General features: G+C 40.6%; 1 protein-coding gene across 1 annotated transcript in view; it reads right to left on the minus strand.

Annotated features, from left to right (window-relative positions):
- The window catches only part of NR5A2 (nuclear receptor subfamily 5 group A member 2), a 124,780-nt gene that overhangs the window by 91,474 nt on the left and 12,837 nt on the right, over positions 1-20,469 (minus strand). The gene's annotated exons all lie outside the window — the stretch shown is intronic.

Below are 20,469 nucleotides of genomic sequence, written 5' to 3' on the forward strand. Positions count from 1 at the left end.
GCAGCCAATGGGGCAGGTTCCTCATCCCACTTCCAAGCACCCAGGCTATGGGCTCATAGACACAGCTCAGAACTTTCATTCTGTGCACTGTAGATCATATATACTGTAGCTACTGTCATCAATATCAGTAAAAATCAGCCCACCCCTCTCCTATAGCTCCCTTCTATTACATAGGACAGCGGTGTATATACTGCAAGCAGATTTATTCATTTAGCTTGTAATATATTCATGTAGCTTGCACATTTATGACATCACTACTACACTATCACAATTAATTATTTCGGATAACTCAGGTAGGTCATAACCAGGACATGTTCTCAATTGTAAATAAACCAAGCAATTAAAGTGGTGTTTGTCATTTCTAATTATGAGATCACGTTAAAACATGCCCACTAAAAGCTATGGTTTCTTTCTGTATATAAGAGACATAAAAGAGTATATTGACATGAACGATCAGTAGACGACCTGCAACACCGTTCTACAGTATATAACGCTTCCTTATGTACCCTAAATAGCGATCAACCAATAGCATCCCTCCTCTCAGCCATACTTATATTTTCAATTTTGTTTACCTTTTTTTTTTAAATACACAAATTGAAACATGTTAAACATCACAATTGCTTATGTTACATTTAAAGAAGATCATTTTGTTTAAAAAATGTGGATTTTCACAATTTTTACTTATGTCCAGTATATTGATTTCATATTCATGTATTTGACGATAAATAAGCAGTAGTTCAATACATAAATGATACCTATGCGGGGAGTGTTATAGCCTACATAATATAATATTATTATCATGTACATGCTGAAGAGTGGAAGTCAGAAGTTTTGCAAAGTTTTTATCCCCTCTGTGCAAATAAGCTCTCTTTACACAATGTAACATCACAGTTTAATTAAAAATTAACCTTATCGCCATGTAACTGCTGGAGTCAAGAGGTTGTGCAAACAGGTATTTTATTTTCAGGAGCATTCCAATAGAAAAAAAGAAAAAAAAAGAAAAGCTACTTACTCTTTTTTAAGCACAAAATATGATATTCTCCTTCAAATATCCCGCAACCCAGAAAGTATCAGCGCAAAATGTATTTACTGAAGGCGGTGTTGTAAGACAGCAATGCAAACAGTAGGCGAACATTTTACTGGCAGTAGTAGGTTATTTATAAGTCCATATCAATCATCGATTTTGTATACCACTGAATAAACTTGTTGGTCTATTTAAATTCTGCAGCCAAATATATGAATGAAATCCCGAATGCTATATATATGTATATATATATATATATATATATATATATATATATATATATATATGTTAGATTTTATGATGGGGCAGCTCAAGTGGTATTGTGACTTGTCTGTTTGTTTAAAGGCACTTAATTAGCCTCTAATCAGCAGAGTATTCCACAATACCCTAATTAAGAAGAACACATTAACTCGTCCTATTGTGTTGTTCAAACGTTCCAAGTTTTATAAAAGTGTTTTTGTAGCACTAATCTAACGAGATTTCGTTTCCAAATCCCCTGAAATTGACTTTGCTCTAGAGTCGGCCAGTTTAGTTTTTACGATAGTTTTTTTATTTTTATTTTCTGATGACCAATGTCTTGTGGTGAAACTCTATAAGATTTTATCTAGAATTGTCCCATTTTTATTGCCCATAAAAATACATTTCGTTAGAACAGAATAATAAAAAAAGTGTTTTACAAATATCAGATGCATTCACGACAGTATAAAACAATGACATGCATTATATAATCTTCCATTTGTTCTTAAAGCTAGAACCCACAATTAATAATTCTATGCAACAGAGATTTATCTTCTGAATGTTTGCAGGTGAGCTGCCTGTCATTGTGTATATTTAGGTCGTTCATATGGTAAATAAATCATTGCAGGTTTATTTAAAAATCCCAGGAGAAACTTCTGCTGATTTCACGCGACATTGCAAAGTGCTTCAGTCTTCGGGTTTACAGGCATTAAACTGGCGGCCAAACCCACTTTACTATACTTAAAGAATTCCAAATGACATTTTGTCCACTGCAAACGTTGACACATATCATAAAGATTTTTGTTTTACTGCACTATGGACAGATTTATAGTATGTACACTCTGAAAAAGTATTATAATAAGAATGGAAAAATATAGAGTACACATACGCACAAATGTACATCTACACGCACATAAGTATATATATATGTATGTATATATATATATATATATATATATATATATACATACATACACACACATAACAAAATACATAATTGTCCCAAAGCACATACACATTTTTAAATTCAATATAATTATTAGTAAATAATGCAGTAATCTCCCTTATATACACACGATCCAATGCATATCATTTGTATGCTATTCACTGAAATGCTGTATCAAATCAAACAGATCGATCCCTTTTCTATGTTGAAAGTTTTAGCTCGTGTTGCTATTGTGTGTTAATAAATATTTGTTAAGGTTGAGCCCACAATTTGTTAATTACAATACATACGATGTAATGATAAACTCCATGAATTGTAACAGCTCTACGTTTTGGCGACTGCATTGTGGATATGAAGAACGACTAAAGTAAAGGTGAAAGGCTTGTGCTTGTTAAAATAATACCATTGACAATAGCGGGCACACTATACAGTACATTACTGTAGCTTGTGTAACACACACACACACACACACACACACACACAACTGTTATGCACAGGATATAAGACACATACCAGTTCTTACAGTCACATGGAGCAGAGGATATATATATATATATATATATATATATATATATATATATATATATATATATATATATATATATATATATATATTCAATTGTAGCTTTAAGAAAATAAAAAATAGATTGTAAATAGTTGTGTGTGTGATTTAATAGTCTGGGATGGACTGTGTATAATTACAATATACATAGGGGTCCTATAATTTACAAGTAGTGTACTATATAAGTGATGAGTGTGACAGAGGTAAGGGTTCTAGATGATATGAGCAGACTTGTAGTAACTGAAGGTATTTACCATTAACACTGTGCATTTGTTGCTGCAGGCTGCAACAGTCGTTTAGTATAATCTACTTTACTATTGGACACAGTAATGATCTAAGATGACATTTTTATGAACAATGTAACAGATTTATGTGGAACATCTGAAAGGGAATATTTAACTGTAAATAGTTGTTTTAAAGCAGATTAAACTATTTTATTTACATATCTTGTTTTTCTAGAAAACCACAAATAAGTATTTCTAAACAAGTAAAGCAGTGTTCTGATGTTCCTTTCACATCTAATGATACCATTACACATATGGACATATTATGGACAGAGAATAAAAATGTATACTAGCAACAGGCAGTAGGAAAGCAAGTAGGAAAGCATTTTTTGTGTCCCCTATCTGACATTTCCATTATGAGCTGGAATATACAATATTTATAAGATAATCATCAACAAAGATCCTGGGTGGACTAAAGGGGCATACACACAGGGCGATTTCAGCTCCATTTCTAAAGGAGCCCATACATGGTGCTATGCGATGCGCGCTCCCACGCACATCCCATCGCACAGATCAAAATGTACACATACATGCACATACTGTTTGAACTAGGTCCCGATCGCATTACATTACAAGCAAATTGCAAGCAAATAGCATGCAAATCGCATGCAAATCACATGCAATGCGATCTAGACCAAAACACATGCAATAATCGCACTGTGTATTGGCACCTTAAGCGATCTAACCATATCACTTAGAAATGGAGCACAGATTGCTCCGTGTGTGTGCCCCCCCCCCTACCAGCGATGGCGATGCACTGTCCCACACGTCACCACCACCCACAGGGAAGGATAGTGCATGCACTCTCTTTCCTGTTATAATCGCAGATTAGGATTAGCATAGGCAAAATGCTGTTCCACATGGATCGCCCAGAACACATCACGGGTGTGCAGTGATGTGTGCCAAGCAATCCGTGATTAATCATATCGCTTAACACTGGTTTCCCCGTTGCCCCGTGTGTACGGGGCTTTACTGTATCAATCGTTCTAAAGAGGAGAAGTGGAAAAAAGGAAAAAGTTGTTCACAGCAACCAGGTTCTAATTGGGCGACCTCTCCTCTGGCTGTCCAGGAGACCCTGGCATTGCGCCAGAGTCTACTGCCAATACACAGGTCTCCAGGAAAATGGTGTCCACTCCACTGCACCAGGGTCTACTGCTAATACACAGGTCTCCAGGAAAATGGTGTCCACGCCATATTCTCGAGGACACTTCTCTTCGCATGTGCAAACTACCGGAACATGGCTGTGGTGGCCATTTCCCCATTGATTCTTGCTGCTATGCTGCCAGGTGGGACTGATGAAGAGGTGAGTATGATTAAATGGGTGCAGTGTCTAGTGTGTGGACCCCCTGGACCCAGAGGCCTGTGTGCACTGCACACCTTGCACCCATTATACATACTGCAGTGTTTCATATCATTGTGAGGTTCACAACATTAAACCATGGTGAAGACATTAAGACCTTCCTTATATTCTTAGTCTGCTGGTTTTCCTTCCCGTACATTACAACCATTGCTTTTGGGGCAGCAAGATTTACCATGATGAGGAGTTTGGGGATGTTGGGTTTGAATCAATAACTATCCATGGTAATTTTCAATAGATAGTGTTACACAATTGGATTAGAGGTGACTTTATGAGGACATATACAGTATATCTTGTTGACTTTACATGGTGGGACTTCACAAAATAGTTGTCCCTGCCGCTGTGTGATTAATCATTGATGTAAGATAGAGGGACCAAATAAAATGACCCACATAGGTATTTTAATCAGGGGGGACCATTTATGGGCCTCCAGGCATCATAACAGAAGCATAGGCTACTAGGTCAATTACACCTCCCGTGACTTGTTTTAATATTATACATACATTTACAGTACATGTTCTGGAATTGATAAAAAAGAAACATGATGTAGTTTTGCAGAAACATATCCTGATATTAAGTGCCTGAGCTAATGGGCAGGTTTGGTTCATGTGTAATGTGTTTATTTGTCATAGTTTTCTTGCCACAAGAGCGTACAGTGCTTTTTTCCCCATACATGTGAATAAGGACTAATTGGTGGTGGCAGATATATTGTTGTACTGGGCCAAAGTAGTGTGAGTGCTAAGAGAATTACAACAATAGTGACATGTTAGTAGAGATTTCGTTTCCCACATGTATATATTAATGCTCCACTCATTTCAGAGAAATACCATACAGTTAAGATGCAAAATCAAAATGGATAGTTAGTTGAAGGGTTTGGGGTGTCTCCAAAATGTCTCTACTCCTCAAACAGGACTATGCTGATTGTATTGTTGACTGTGATTCCACTTCCATATGTCACTTATTAATTATTGTGAAGGATCTATTATTAGATTTGAGTATACATTCTGAAAGGTAATGTAGTGGTTGGTTTTAAAATGGGCAATGGCTACCTGGGAAAAATTAATTGACAAAGAATTACTGGACTGCTTGGGTGAAATTTAATAGGATGAGAGATTCAGAAAGTGAGAGATTTGGTAAGGAATCTCCAGTTTTTTTAAAGGGGCAATCATTTACACTTCAAAACCAGTTTGACTTTGAAGTGTAAATAATTGCTGCTTTAAAATAACTGGATATATCGGTACTTGTGTATTATCACGGCGCCCACGATGTGGATCGTACTGCATCACATCGCATTCAATATAGTGACATGCGATGCATGCGATGCGATCAGATGTATAATATTAAAATATTATAGTGACATGCGATGCATGCGATGCAAACATCATGCACATTGGGAAATCTGAGGTTTTTACAGTTTATATTTTGGTGTTGGCATTCTGAATATCAGCATTCTTAATGTCAACATTTTGAACATATACCCTTTTAAACAAGTATGACAAGTTATAACAAACAAAGCTGGAAGGGGCAGAGGGGATACATGTGAAGGCTTGGAGGGCCTCATGCTACACTGCGGCCACCTGTTGCCCATCACTGCTCAAGATAGTCAGAATGAAACCAAATGCAACTGGCAAAATGAAAAGCAAGAAAGACCAATGACCTCACCAATGCTTGTGTTCGGTCATATGTGAACACAGTATAATAAGTGCTGACATAGTACTACTGTAATACAGACAATAAGAACAGCACTGTTGACAATAACAATAACACTTCCCACTCAATTGTAGAGTGTTTTCTCAGCCGCTCCTAAACATTTTGGGGGCCTGGCATAATTGCTGGAGGTGGTCACACCTCCCGTGATTAGGCCACACCCTCTAAATTTAATGGGGGCCCGGCATACCTCTTGGCGGCCCTGGCCGTGGGGAGATGGAGGGTGCTGCTGATGTCAGTGGCCCTCCCTCCCAATGGCCGGGCACCACCTGCCTTTCCGGGCCACCCAGAAACGGCTGCCAGCTGTCAATCACCTTGTGTACGGCCAGCGATGGCTTCAATCGCAGGGGGTCCCCGTGCATGCACACTGCGTACCACCAGGCTGCAAATTTGCAGCCCAGCGATCGGGCATGAATAAAGCGCATAGGAACTTCAGCAAAAATCTAGCACTTTGACAGCACATGAGAGTACAATCAACCCATAAAGCAAAATTATTTAAATATACATGGAACAAAATACATTATTAGTCACAAACTGTATAGTGCAGTATAATACTTCTCAGGCTATCACCAGTATCAGAAACATAATATCTAACAGTGTGCACCGGCGACTAAGCAGCTACATGAAATCTAAGGTAAGTATACTATTTTCATTGTTTGTATCTATTTTTCAAAACTCATCAAGGTTATGTTACAATTTGTCTTATTCTGAATATCAAGCTGTTCTTAGTTTCTGTTAGTCATTCCCTATTCCACAGAGGTGGACAGATAATTCCATTCCATTCACCAAGTGCCTGGGACTGTGCTCAATATGGCCACACAGCCATATTGATATACCAGGGTGTTCAAGTGCTGTTCTTATTGTCTGTATTACAGTAGTACTATGTCAGCACTTATTATACTGTGTTCACATATGACCGAACACAAGCATTGGTGAGGTCATTGGTCTTTGTTGCTTTTCATTTTGCCAGTTGCATTTGGTTTCATTCTGACTATCTTGAGCAGTGATGGGCAACAGGTGGCCGCAGTGTAGCATGAGGCCCTCCAAGCCTTCACATGTATCCCCTCTGCCCCTTCCAGCTTTGTTTGTTATAACTTGTCATACTTGTTTAAAAGGGTATATGTTCAAAATGTTGACATTAAGAATGCTGATATTCAGAATGCCAACACCAAAATATAAACTGTAAAAACCTCAGATTTCCCAATGTGCATGATGTTTGTGTCAGTCAAGGTAAAACCAATCTGGTTAAACTAGCCAATGGGAGACAGGGGGGTGGGCTTATTGACAACAGATGGGCTGCTGTCTCCAGGTAAGGCATCTAGCACAGCGCCATCTCAACGCATGGGCTTACTGGACAGCTGCTCTAGGCCTCCACAATTCTAGGGGCCTCCGAGTAGAGGTGTGCTGGTGCCTCCAAAGTTCTTGTGAGGCTAGTCAGGATTGCTCCCAGGCTGCTTTGGTTGTGAGTTACACAAAATCAGAGCTGCTGTAAAACATTCTCTGCAAGCCTGCAGCCAAACAATTAATGGCTTTAAGCATGCTAATTGCTGGGTGGCAGATAGTAGGAGGAGAGGCACCGCAGGAAACTGTGATTTTTTTTTTTTACTTAAGTAGGGGCCCCAGTGCATTGCTTTGCCTAGGGCCCACACTGCTCTTAAGACTGCCCTGTGCCAGCACATATCTTTAATACACCTGACCTTCACATGTATGATGATAGGTGCTGGCCAGCTCCCCCTGCAGTCTGGTAGATGCTGCATCCCAGGGGCAGCAGCTGATGCTGGTTATTCGTATCAGAGCTTTGGTTGAGTCACACACACAGAAGCTACATGAAATGCCAGTGTCAGTATGCAGGTACCCCCCTGGCAAAGTCCCTGGCAGAAAGTCTCTGACGTGCCAATGGTACTAATTGGTGCCATTTGAGGATCTGTGCTCACTATATGGTATGCATTTTACTGCAACAGAACAGGCCAGTCTGCACTAGTCCTGATTAGGAAAACATTATCACAAGCAATGCTTATCTGAAACGTATCAGAATACTCTAGGTTGAGTTTGTGAGATAAATATCAGTGCTTAACATTTCAAGTATAATAGAATGACTCTGACTAAAAACAATCCCAAGTGTTAGCACAAGTGATAATCTAACTTCTAAGTACACAAACACACAATTGCACATTGATACATCCAGACTGTGTACAATAAACCAAATGAGCTGTGTAGGTGCCTGGTAACAGTGAAAACTTATTTTCACTTTTTAGTAAAGCCCTCCCATGTAGAGCACCTATGGCTACCTCAACTAATCTGCCAAATCATCATGTTTTACAGGAGAAGACCAATGATACAGGCACTGGAAATGCCAATTAGAGGCAGCATTCACTAAACAGTCCCCAGTCATCTTACAGACTTATGGGGATGAGAATAGAGGGGTATTTGTATCATGCCTTTCTAGCACATTCATTGTAATGACAGCAGCTGATGGGTTGCTTTAGGCAACTTCTACTTTGGCGATCTATTTACTAGGCTGGGAGTGCAATAAAGTAGCAACCAACCAGCTCTTGTCATTTTTCAAACAGCCTGTAACATGGCAGTTAGGAGCTGATTGTTTAGTATGTTATCTCTCACATGTGCTGGGATTACAGCTGATATGGGGCCCAGAGCAGAGAGGGGCCCACCTTTCTATGTTAAAGTTACATGTGTTATATATATATATATATATATATATATATATATATTCTTTTTTTTTCAGCATATACATTTCATCAGTAGGTAGTACATAGGTGTCCTGACAAACTATTGCCTACAATATATCTAATTATGTCCCTGGACTTGCTTATTGCTATGTGGTATATGTTTATCGGCAACAGGCCCATCTTAAAGTATGCAAGAAGAAGATGGTAGACTGCGCTCATTGATGACAGAGTGAGGAATTAAAAAATAATATTTTAATTAAACAAATAGCATGCTATAATAAACATATAAAATGCGAGGTATACAATAATAAGTTACACAATGTAAAAGAAGGGGAAGGGGGAATGGCAAGGATGTATGAAAATAGCTGCGTCCACTTGTTAAAGTGATATCACCTGGTTTGAGTCCACAGTCCAATGGATAACCGTTTAAATTTGGGAGCAGATGGATTGTTGAAAAACTGGCCACGGCGGTACTCAAATGTGGTTTTTCTTCCAATTGTAGTAGAGGGTAGCGATCCTCCCAACTTGGATAAGAAATAGTGGTTGAGTGTCCGCTGTAAGACCCTGGGTGGGTGTTAGATAGGCGGCTTGCCTTCAAGAGGTGAGTGCCTCACTCCAGGTCGGTAGGGCCGATGATGGTGAATAAGTAGAAATCTCCAAACGGTTCTTAGTGGTGGTAGGTGGCAGTGGAGGGCAGCGTTTTGTAGTGGGCAGTTGGGAGCCTGGACCAATGCGTTTCACTGCACAGAGCATTTTCTATAGGGATTGACACCCCCTTTTTGTGACAGCTGCTAGCGAAAGCCACTCATACAGGCGCCCCTACAGTTACCTCGGTAACTGACCCCCAACTTTTTTCTCTCCATCTTAAAGTATGGGCTCAATGGACAGCTGCCTACGGGCCCCATATTCTAGGGTATTTTAAGTTGGGGCAGATTGGGTTGTGAGCATCTGCCTCCTGAGCTTCTTGGGAGGAAGAAGAGATCACTGCCTGGTCACTCTGATTGTGAATCACACACAAGCAGTGCGACCAGTCAGCATTCTCTTCCTGCTTTACAGCCTGCATTTAGACATTGAACAGCTGTCAGCATGCTGATTGGTGGATGGCTGAAGCTATCCACCAATCAGAGTGCTGACAGCCATTCACTGTATGGAAGCAAGTGAAGAGATGGCACAGGACCACAGAAGGGGCATGTTATGAATTTTTTTTGTTTACATATTTTCCCGTGAATGGTTGTGGAGTGGCCAAAAAATGCATTGCTTTGCCCGGGGCCTACAATGCTCCTAAGTTGGCCCTGATCATTGGCCATTTTTGGCGATATACAGACATGACATTAAATGGGTCAAATGCAACTTCAACCTACTCGATTGTCTAAATTATTTTCCGGGATGAATACCCCCTATGTATGCGTGTGTCACATAATGTGTACTGGCTTCTCTACAATGTGACATAATATGAACTAAAGCACTATAGGGTTTGTAAAATAAACTAGGAAACTACTATGGGGCATGCTATTAACTAAGGCACTACTAAGTTTTAGAAAATGAACTAGGGCACTATTATGGAGCATAAAATGAACTGCAGCAGAGGGATGTCTCTCTAGAAGCAATAAGCCAGGGGCCCCTTCAATGTTTTGGCTACACACCTGCCTGCACCATTCTCTTAGGCTTGATGCATATCTCCTTGAATGGTTTTGGCAGGTTCACACTACCAGCATTGAAAATACCTCTCTGCTGCCTACTGCTAAATAGGGATGGCCATTGACCATCGATGATTTGAAATCATCAATGGTCTATGGTGATGTTGAATACTTTTGCCATCGATGTAGGAGAACCAGATTGTTTCCCTAAATTGATGGTTTCCTATATTTTTCAAGGTGCTGGGACATGGAGCATAGCCCCCCCCCCCTCGACACTCGGAAGCCACACCCCCAAGTTCTGATAGGCCCATGGGCCATTCAGTCAAAAATAATGGATGACCTTCAATAGCTTATACCAGTGTTTTTCAACCACTGTGCCGTGGCACACTAGTGTGCTTTGAGCTGTTCTCAAGTGTGCCCCAGATCTAGAGATGTCCAAACCAGTTTACAGCCACCACCAGGTCAAATGTTATTTACTGGTCTCTTCTTTTAATGAAGAGGGACACTTTATTTTATTTTGTTACCTGTGGGGACCAGTGTGATTGTTTTTTATATGGGGGCCAAGAGGTTTGTTTTTGTTCCTGTGCGGGCCAATGTGTTTTACCCTGTGGGGATCTCATGGTGTGCCTTGGCAATTTTCAAATCTTATTTAATGTGCCGCAAGGTAAAAAGGTTGAAAATCACTGGCTTAAATTATCTATGGGTATCCACCAAATAGTTTAATACTATTGATGGCTGGTTGCAGAATCACCATCAATGCACCAATGGCCATCCCTACTGCTGAAGGCAGTGCTTCTGGCAAAGCTTCGTTTTTAGGCAACTCTGCTGAGGTAGGGGAGACACTAGAAATCTGCAACATGGAGTACTAAATAAAAAGGGATCCGCTAAAATGAAACAACCACTTTAATAAGTGATTCTATCATATGCTCACACACAGCATTATTCCTTACATTGTACATTTTAGGTGTGACATTAATTGTCAGTGCACAGCTGTCAGTCAAGAAAAAAAAACATTTAAGGAAATCTGCATAATCAATTCTATAATGAACCATTGCGAAGTGTTACCTAAACTTGCATTATAAATGTACTTAATTCATTTTAAACAGTAAATGTAGGCTCTTTCAGACTGGCCCTGTTGCTCATCAGTGGCCAAACTGGGTGATTTCTGCACTTAAGTGCTATCTTCAGAGCCGGCCCTAGCCTAAATTATGCCCTAGGCAAGATTTTGACTGTTGCCCCCTAGCACCGCCACTAGTTCCGTCTCTGACCCTGCTCCCCTTTCCCAGCACCATCAACCCTCATCATTGCAGTCATCATTTTGGTGCTCCTACCCGCAATATTTTAAATAGAAACAGCGCACCCATTCGGTGCGGAGCCCAAACAGGGGTGTGTTCTTGCTGGGAAGGGGCATAGCCACACAATAGTACCCCCAATTCAAATTATGCCACACAGTAGTGCAACTTTATTCACATTATATCATGCGATGGTGTCCCTTATTCACTTTACATCACACAGTAGTACCACTTTACCTTATGTACATTACTCCTCATATTATTCACATTATACCCTTCGAAAAAAATCCTGAGAAAATATTGTATTTTAAGCACCTCCATGGCCACACTGAAACCCAGCACACAATGTGTGCTGGATAGAGGAGAAGAGCTGCAGCTGCTGCTGTCACTTAAGGGGACGGGGCCCGGGGCCCCCACTGGGCCCTTTCATCAGACTTTGGCCTGGGTAATTTGTACCCCCTACCCCATTCTCTAGGCACCCCTGATAATACCACACAGTAATGCCCCTTACACATGACACACATTATTAATGTCCTTATAACCATAATGCCCCTTACACATTATGCCCACCTTTATTAATGCCCTTCATACACATAATGACACAAATAATGGCCCTTACACATATGTCACACATTATTAATGCCCTTATACACATCACACACACATTATGCCCTTACACATGTCCCACATTATTAATGCATTTATACATGACACACATAATGCCCCTTACACATATGCTGAACACTATTGCACAACCCACCCACCCACCCGCAGACAGGACTCACACAGCCGCTAACAGCCTCACTCACACACACAAAATAGGCATGCTGCATATCATTTTAATCAGCAGAAGCTGCTGAAGGCCCTAGGCATTCCAAATGCCCTAGGCAATTGCCTAGTTGGCCTATGCCTAAGGCCGGCTCTGGCTATCTTAGATCTATTTCTGCACATTAGGTATTTGCAAACATGTCAATGAGCTTGTTAATGTGATCGGTGTGGGTCTGTGGTCATCACTTGTATGCTAGCGTGACTGTAAAGGGAAATAATAGGGAGCAGTTTGCTCAGCAAAGGATTAAGTCAGTATCCGACTACATAGTGTTCCATTCAGTTTGGAAAATATGTTACTGTACATAAAAAAGCTATAAAAATGCTGTCTAAATACAAAACATTAATTAATACTAAGGCAAGGCAACATAAATAACTTGATTGCTACTGTAAATATTATGGGTAAACTAGTGCATCTGTTTTTTCCCCATATAACAGTAATGCCATAAGCCAGTGGCAATGATTTCTAGTACTCAAGTACCAACAACAGAATTATGCTTCTAGGATTTCTGTCTGTGAAAACAGGTGTGATACTTACGTATCAAGAATAATGGATTAACTCCCCTGTGCATTCTTAAAATCATGAAAACATGGTCTGCTGGGAGTTGAGAATTTTGCAATAAATGCTTGAAAGGATTGACATAACCACATCCCCAACTTCAGAATCCTCATAATCAACATGCTCATTAGTGCCAGCTACACCAATATACTTCTCATCCTGGTGTTCTGACATTGAGATTGAGGATGTCACTGTAGAAGTATTACAGTGACATATTCAATCTCAATGCCAGCATGTTGACTGGTGCTGCTCCTACCAACAGATGCAGAGGGAGAGCAAATGGTGGAAGGAGCCTGCTCTTCCCGTACTGTATTGGTAAGGTCAGGCCTATACATCGCAACCACAGACACAGTGGGACTCTCCTTGGGATTTGTGATCACTTACAGGAATGCACAGTCGGTTCATGTACCTTAACAAGTTTGATTTCTTTTAACTTCTCTACAGGAAGGAGGTCTTAAATTTTCATGAAATGCAGAACCACCAGTCATGAACACAGGCCTCATGCAGCCCACACACGCGCCGATGCCGGCGGTGCGATGCTGTACGATGGGGTGTGCGCTCCCGCGGCACCTCATCGTACAGTACAAAAAGTATGTGCTGCACATACTTTTTGTACTAGCTTTTTCTAGCACAGCATCGCATGCACATCGTATGCACAAGGCATACGATGCAATGCTGTGTGTGCTAGTTAAGCCCACAACGCACGCTGGAATCGGTGCGTGTGTGGGCTGCATCAGCCTTTCCTTGCCACTAAGAGGAAACATGCTAAAGATGTACAAATATATCAGAGGCAATATAATGATGAACTATCAGACACCCCCTTTGCTTTGAGGTTGGGGACTAGGAGACGTGGGCATGCACACAGACTGGAGAAGAGAAGATTCCGTACCCTTAAAGGAAAGGCTTTTTTTGTGGTCAGGGCAGTAAAGGTATGGAATCACTTCCAGAAGAGGTGGTATGGGCAGTCACAATGAATACATTTAAAATAAGGCTGGACAAACATCTATTGAAAAACAAAAACATTCAGGGACATAACCTATAATCACAATCTAGCCCAAAGTTGAAACAAAATAAATAAGTTCAAATGGGGTTACTACATCTAAATCATACAGTATATTGTAACAGGTCTTTTAAAAAGGTTGAACTTGATGGACATACATCTATTTTAAACCTTAACAACTATTTTACTACTATGTTACTTCGGGTCATGAATGGCATATTGTCAATTTTAGGTATCTCATCAGCTAACTTTAATTATTGTCAATTTTTGTTTCTTGGATTTTATACACCCTCTATGCCATTGGGCATCAGCCTTAGCAGACTACATTGATGGACTTGCATCATCAATGTCATAACTGGTGGCAGCAGCTTCAGATCTACTAGTCTAAGTGTTCCTGATATTTCAATTGTTTGTCCTCCATTTCTATGAACACAAAGCACCCCATGACTGTTACAGCAGACTTAGCAGCACCTCTGTACTAATAGGGCAAACAGGGCATCTCTGGACATACAATACAGTAGACATGGTAGACATAGCAGATAGGGCACCCCTGGACTGATCCAGCAGACAGAGCATCCACCCCATGCCACCCCCAGAACCACAATAATGAAGACAGACATGTACATCCAGCCTCAACTCTACATTCCATACTTGTTTAATTTCACGGGGGCAGCATGACCGCCGGCTACTTCCGGGTTCGGCGCTCGGCAAACTTTCTAAAATAAAGTCCATGCCAACGTGAATAGTTCATACCCCCACTATCCACGTTGGCAAACGTGAATATTTCATACCCCCACTATCCACATTGGCATGGAGTTGATTTTAGATAGCGTGGCGAGCCTGTAGCGTGGGCGAGCGAAGCGAGCTCCGCAAGGGGACACAGACGCTGCTGTGACTGAGATGCTGCCACCGTGAAACTAAACAAGTACCCTACATTCTCTGGAAGTTCAAATGGGTCCGGTTCTCTGACAAATTATTAGCCTGTGAAGACAAGGATGTACACATTGATGGGGGTGAGGAATCGGGGGATGATGATGACATCTTACCTCTGTAGAGCCAGTTTGTGCAAGGATAGATTAATTGCTTCTTTTTTTTGTGGGGGCCCAATCAAACCATATAATTTCAGCCACAATTGTGGCAGACCTGTCACTGAAATGATTGGTTTGTTTAACTGTGCATGTTCTGTTTATACAAAATAAGGGTGGGTGGGAGAATCCAAGGACAATTCCATCTTGCACCGCTTTTTTTGTGGGGTCCAAATGAACAAATAATTTTAGCCACAGTTATGTCAGACCCTGTCGCTGAAATGATTGGTTTGTTAAACTGTGCATGTGCTGTTTATATAACATAAAGGTGGGTGGGAGCAGGGCTTAAAGTGGTCCTGGAGAGGTGGTGGAACTCATTTTTCTTGCCACTGCAAACCCCCTCCCTCCACCATCCCCCTTAAGGTGGAGCCCAGGCCAGTGCCAGAGTTTACTCACTGGTCTGTTGGCAGTGAGTGAAACCACATCTACTAGCTTTGGAAGTATTTGCTTTGAGCAAGCTTACACTGCCAACTGTTGACAGAAAACTACTACTAGCTTTTGAATTATTTTCTTCGAGCAGGCTTACTAGTACTTTAAGGGTGGTCTCACAATAATAACCCCAATTCAACTAATGCCACACAGTAGCACATCATAGGGGAAATTTACTAATATGAGAATAAGACTTCACGTGATGTTGCTATGGGCAACCTATCAGATCCTGTCTACTATCTTCTAGAGGGTGCTAAATAAATAAGAAGTAGATTCTGATTGGTTTGCCCATAGCAACATCACTTGTGAAGTCTTATTCCCATTTTAGTAAATTTCCCCCCATATTTACATTACACCACATTTAGTGACCCTTGTTCACAATTTGACACACATTAATGCCCTTTAGTTAAGATATGCTACACAGTAGTACTCCTTATACATGTTTGCCACACAGTAGTGTCACTTACACATAATGCCTACAGTAGTATTGCCTATGCAGATAATCCCAACAGCAGTAGTACCAGTTGCACATATCTGTCTCTGTCTCTTCAGCAACTACCTACTCTCTTTTTCACTTCAGCAGTGGGGATTGCATGACATCACATATGAAGGGGTGAGAAAAGGGAGCCACTGGGACAAGATTTTCTGTTGGGATTATTGTGCATGGCTGTGGTTGAGGTGCAGTTCCCCCTGTTCCCCTCACTTTAACCCCTAGGTGTGAGGGCGCAAGGACAATTCCATGTTGCACCTTTTTCCTTTGCATGATGTGCTCTTTGAAACATTTTTTGGCATATATTACAAAACTGATACTCTGTCTGCCACTGCAGTAAGACTCCCAGATGTGTCACGTGTTTGTGTTGCCCACTTTTGTCACTTAGCTTAGTCATCCAGCTACAGCAGTGCAACATTTTGGCTCAAAAACAATATTGTGAGCTGTGAGGTGTTCAGAATAGATTGAAACTGAGTGGAAATTAATGATATTGAGGTCAATAATACTGTAGAACACTGTTTTTATGATTTTAAAAAAAAAACTACAGATCCAAAACCAAAATCCACATATGTGGTTTTGGCAAAACCAATCGAGATCCAAAACACAGAGGAGATCCAGATCCAAAATCAAAGAAAAAACCCTGAAAATGTATTTACCAACTGGTAAAAAGTAGGCCCCAGGGATGGGGTGTATGCAGCTCACACAAAGGAATAGTCAGTTCCTCAAAACAAGATACAAACAAGAAAAAGGAAAAAAAAGTGGAGCACTAAATGTTAACCAATTAAAAATTATTATATTAAAAATAAATAAAGATAGATCAATTGGGTAATACAATAAATGTATTATACATTCTAAATAAATAATCAGTATACCAACTAATTATTGGCCATGATAGTGCACTTTATTGACCATGATAGTGCACTTGAAAATATAAAATAAATGATAAAATTGGACTGAACAATTATACTTATGGTGGTCTCCCACTTGTGTCTGCGGATAAATCCTGAGGTTTGCTTGATCCTCCTTGTTTTCTTAATATAACTGGAAGTTATGATGGTGGGTATCCATAAAACCTGACTGGGTTATTGGTGCTGTGTTGTAATGTCTATGTCCACATTGATTGGGGCAGGGTCACAGGCCAGTGGAAATGGCAACCCAAAAATTGAGCAGGTGGTGGTGTCCAGTGGAGGAATATAGCAATCGGGAAACCACCACCTGCTCAATATTTGGGTTTTTTCAAAGTCCAAATATGTAGAGCAAAACTTATCTTGGTACTTATGTAATATCTTGGCTCCCGTGTTTCTTATGAGACCGCGTCCGCTCGCCACGCTTCGGGCTCGGTGGCTCGCTGCGCTCGCCACACTATATAAATTCAACTCCGTGCGTAGTTGGATAGTAGGGGTATGAAAAAATGGGGTGCATTTAACATGGGAGCCCAGATAATACATAAGTACCTTTATCTTTATCCAAAAGAATATCTTGACGTGTTTTGTCGTCTAGCTGACATCTTTTTCAAAGGAACTTTTCCTTTGATGAAGGGGAGGCAGGGCTGGTCTGGTCACTTGTAGAATCAGTTGGTGAAAGTAGTTGTCCAATCCAGTAGGGTGGCAGGAAGTCTTCAACACTTTTCACTGCTTAATAATGCAGATTTTCAAATGTCCTTTGTGGCCTATTGCCATCCCTGGAATACAATTTGCTTTGACTTGGCTGTTGCATCTCATCATCATCGTGTATGTTAGTAATTCCTTGAGGAGAAAGAGTCCCTCACCCAGTTTGAATCCTCCGATAAGGCTGTTTCTGCTTCAATGAATGACTGTGTTTCATAATAACATAGTTTGTGAGCTTGAAGAAAGACATGAATCAATCAAGTTCAAACTATTTATAACATAATAGTATAGTATCCTTTCTCCAGCATTTCCTGAGCCCTTGGCTGATATTTACCATAATGGACCACCCACTGTGCTTTATAATTAATGGTTGTATCCATGGATGTCTTTCTTCGCTATGAATTGGTCCAACCAATTCTTAAATATATTAAATCAATCAGCCATCACAACTGGAACATATGATTCAATATACATATAAAAATCATGATCATTATCACCTGTTTGGTATGATTGGTTAATCATGCAGCTGACTAGGGGCCTAATTCAGACCTGATCGCAGGAAAAATTTGTTCCTAAAATGGACAAAACCATGTGCACTGCAGATGAGGAAAATGTAACGTGCAGAGAGAGAGAGAGAGAGTTAGAGTTGGATGAGTTATTTTGTTTTTGTGCAGGGTAAATACTGGCTTAAAAGAATTAGTGAAAATAATTTCACTCAGCCAAAACACACAAGGAGTGAATGTTAAGCAGGCTTATATTTATTTTTATATAGGATAGTTTTCTCCTCCATGGAGCTAGAGCCTAGGATGAAGCATAGATAAGCATCGTTTTCTCCTCCATTGAGCTAGAGCCTAGGATGAAGAATACAGTAGTATCGTTTTCTCCTCCATGGAGGTGAAGAATACATTAGTATAGATTTCTCCACCTTTGAATTAGAGCATAGGATGAAGAATACATTACTATAGTTTTCTCCTCCATGCGGCTAGAGCATAGGCGGAAGAAAACAGTATATATAGATTTCTCCTCCATGGAGCTAGATCCTAAGTTGAAGAATACAGTACTATAGTTTTCTCCACCATGAACTAGAGCATAGGCGGAAGAATACAGTACTATAGTTTTCTCCTCCATGCGGCTAGAGCATAGGCGGAAGAAAACAGTATATATAGATTTCTCCTCCATGGAGCTAGATCCTAAGTTGAAGAATACAGTAGTATGGTTTTCTCCACCATGGAGTTAGGGCCTAGGATATAGTAGTATAGTTTGTTCCTATATCGATCTGGAGACCTAGGATCAAGAATAGTATATCTTTTTCCTCTATGGAGCTAGAGTCTAGGATGAAGAATAATATAGTTTATTTCCGCAAGGACCTGGCGGTTAGGATAAAGATAAATATAGTTTTTTTCTGCATGAAGTTTGAGCCAAGGATGAAGTTTGAGTTTGCATATAGCTGTGATCTAAGAAAAAGATTCCTGTATGGAGCTGTAGTCAAGGATGAAGAATAATATACAAATGAGGAGGAGGTATCCGACGAGCAGGGTGGCATTGCCATGTGTGGTACCCTGCTACACAGAGCGGGCAGTTGAAATTTTGGGAGCAACTGATGCTGAATGTGGGCCATAGATTGGTCCTGCTTGGAGCTGGAGTCTACGATGAAAAATAGTATAATTTGTTTCTGCATGGAGCTAGAGCCTAGGAAGAAGAAAATACTTTTCCTGCATGAAACTGAAATCTAGAATGAAGGATAGTATACATAGTATACCGTAGCATGTTCCTGCATGCAATCAGAGTCTCGGATGAAGAATAAAATAGTTTATTCCTGCAAGGAGCTGAAGTCTTCGATGGAGAATAATATAGTTTGCTCCTCCATGAGTCTAGATTGAATAAGAGTTTCTGCATGAAGCTAGATCCTAGTATGAAAAGCAATATTATTTGGTCTAGCATGAAGCTGGGGTCTAGGATGTATTGCACTTTAGCTTGGTCTTGCATGGATCTGGAGTGTAGTATAATACTACTGTATGAAGACACTATAGTTTGTTCCTGCATGAAGGTAGAACCTACTGTAGGATGAAATATAATATTGTTTGATAATTAATGAAGATGGAATTTAGGATGAGGAATAGTATAGTTTGCTTCTTTTTTGAGCTGGTACTAGCATGTCATAGTATCCTATTACATGCAATAATTTTTTGTCCCCCCAAAAAACATGCTATTATCACAATTGTAGCCCGGTGGCCATTATTGGGTTATCAAATTATAGTTTGTTTTTAATTTTGCCAAAAAAGACTGTTATGATATCCGGGTGTCCTCGCCAACCCTAACTCCGTTGTCATCGAATGGGATTGGTGGCTGCGTGCTAGTGCTAGGCTTCGCCTATAATAGCCGCGTTCGACAGAGCCCGTTAGTCAGGCTCCGCCCCCGATGCCACCAGGTCTTGAGAGTTGACAACGCTGCCACCAATGTCAAGGATTAACAAGGGGATGACTAACTACCCCAAGAAGGCGAGGTCACCCTTGCTCTGTAGCAAACAGGGTAGACGTAACAATACGTAAAGATGTAACACAAAACTATACCAAACAGGTGTAACAATACACAGAGGTGTTTCATCAAAATCAAGATACGAGTAAGGGCAGTCTGGGGGTAGACCCCACTTATCTGTGCTCCGAGGAGACAACGGCAGCGGGAACCAGGGTACGGACAACTGGACAACGCACGGACACCAGGAGGACAAGAGACAGAACGGA

Source organism: Crinia signifera, chromosome 8 (assembly GCF_055691185.1).
Source record: "Crinia signifera chromosome 8, ASM5569118v1, whole genome shotgun sequence".
Taxonomy (NCBI): domain Eukaryota; kingdom Metazoa; phylum Chordata; class Amphibia; order Anura; family Myobatrachidae; genus Crinia; species Crinia signifera.